Source organism: Orycteropus afer, unplaced genomic scaffold (assembly GCF_000298275.1).
Source record: "Orycteropus afer afer isolate SDZICR_OR568_19922 unplaced genomic scaffold, OryAfe1.0 scaffold00249, whole genome shotgun sequence".
Taxonomy (NCBI): domain Eukaryota; kingdom Metazoa; phylum Chordata; class Mammalia; order Tubulidentata; family Orycteropodidae; genus Orycteropus; species Orycteropus afer.
Window position 1 is genome coordinate 1,686,966 of NW_006921836.1, and position 2,312 is coordinate 1,689,277.

Here is a 2,312-nt window from a genome sequence, read left to right on the forward strand (position 1 = left end):
CTTCAGTCCTCAAGGTGACATCCTTGCTTTTTTAACATTTTAAAGAAGTCTTTTGCAGCAGATTTGCCCAATCATTTCTGTGTGGTGTCTTATAAAAAGAGAGGCATAGACACAGAGATATACACATAGGGAGTTTACAGATGCCAAGAAACACCAAGGAATGCCAAGGAGCTCCTGGGGCTACTGATAAAGGAGGACCCTTCCCTCAAGCCAGTGCCCTGATTTGGATTCCTAGCCTCAGGAACTATGAGACAATAAAGTCCCACTCTCTAGAGCCACCCACTTGTGGTATTTTTGTTACGGTTGCACTAGGCAACTAAAACAGCCGCTAAGTGTTATATCACCATAAGACTGAGCAAATCATGTAGCTTTTCTGAGCCTCAAATTCCTCATCTATACACTGGGAACCTGAGTAAAAATTCGAGACCTGCATGCTTCATAGAGTTGTGAAGATCAAGTCAGGAAATGGCTGCAAAGTTGAAGGATGCTGTTTATTAGCATGAATTTCAATCTGAATTTTGCAATAAGCCCTATCTTGGCCTGATGGGGTTTCAATGAGAATGCAACTATCTGCAATAGACAGAGCCAGAGAAAGAGGAGGAATTGAGAAAAGGGTGCCTGTTGGCAGTAGGTGGAGCCAGGACATGCTGGGAGGGAGAAAGGAGATGAGGCCACCAGTAGTCTGCTGGGCTGATGTGATTCATGCAGTTCTCTGGAGAATTTCAGGACCACAATCTGCCAACCTGCTCTCTCAACCCACATAGAAGCCAAGTGGTTAATGAGGATTATACTGTTGACAGTGATTGATGGCTATGGGTACTAATTCTTCACCTTTTGGGATAGGATTGCACATCCCTACTCTTTGCCACATGGCTCTGCAGTGCCTGCCTATTGTGGGTAAAGCACACTTTGCCACCCCAATGATGTTGAGCTTGACTATCTGACTTGCTTTGCCCAATGAAATCTTAACGGAGGTGATGTGAGCAGAAGCTTGAAACGTGCTTGTGCAATTTTACTCTTGTGCTCCTAAGATTTACTGTTGAAAAGCAAAAAAAGACCTGCAAAAGAACATGATTGCTAGGCACATGTTCTAATTAACAGTTAAGAGATGGCAAGGCCTCTCTTGTGGGTGAATATATGCTTTAAGAAATGGCAAGGTCTCTCTGTTAAATGCTTAATTGGCAAAACATCAAGTATTAAAAGTAGATGTTATTCCAGTAGTCCATGTTTTTATCTTATTGAGATGTTTCATGCTTTGGGTCATTGTGTCCTAGTAAACATTTATCATTTTACACTCCTTATTCCTGAGGAGACTTCTGTGATTGTTTTAATGACCACCCGTTGTCCTTGAGCACGTAGAGGAGTAAAACTTTAACTCTGTAGAGAGTAAGCTGATTGTACGGATTCCAAGACTAATGATGTAATCATGTACAAACATATAAATAAAGTAGAACAAAGGCATCAGGCGTCACTCTCGCAGAATATTCAGGGTGTCCGCCTGGCCCCCGTTCCTTTTAAATAAAAAAGAAAACCATTAATCCTTTCATGTCACTTCACTTCGTGACCTGTGTGGTTTTTCTGGATGCAGCAATCTATCATGAGAACAACCTGCCCTAGTAGTTGTTGGTCCGAGAAGAATGTGTGGACACATGGATAGGCCTGAATGCAACCCAGAGCTTGGAGCCAAGCACAGCAGATCTGCAGCCTGACATGGGACAGCCCTTTCCCCTGTCAACTCACAGACCTGAGTGTTGCTGCTCATTGGGAGGCTTGTTGTGCGGCATTATTGCAGTAATAGCTGTCTGACACACTGATAATGGCAGTAAGGATAATAGAAGCAAAGCAAGGAGGCAGCCCTGATATACATGCATTTCACTTAACGTAGCACCGTGCAAAGCAAGGACTGCCTGTAATTATTTATAATAATACATTTCTCTTTTAAAAAGCTTCAGACCTCCTGCATGTGTAGACATCAGATGCCTATGAAGACAGAAACAGAAAACAGAATGCTGTATATCTTGATAAGTAAGAGATTGGCCTCTGAAGTCTAGTAGTCTTAGGTCTGAGTCTTGACATTGCTACATTCAAGCTGTGTGACCTAGGGCAGTTTACTTAGCCTCTTGGTGTCTTAGATTCTTCATCTTTGAAATGAGGATAATAACAATACTTATATTATGGACTTTTTTTTGAGTAGGACATGGAATATGGTATTAAAATTTTTATATACTGTCTGCCACCTGGTGAGTGCTCAATAAACATGCTAATTATTTTTAGATATTATTCTGGATGTGAAATAGATTTCTTTTTTTTTT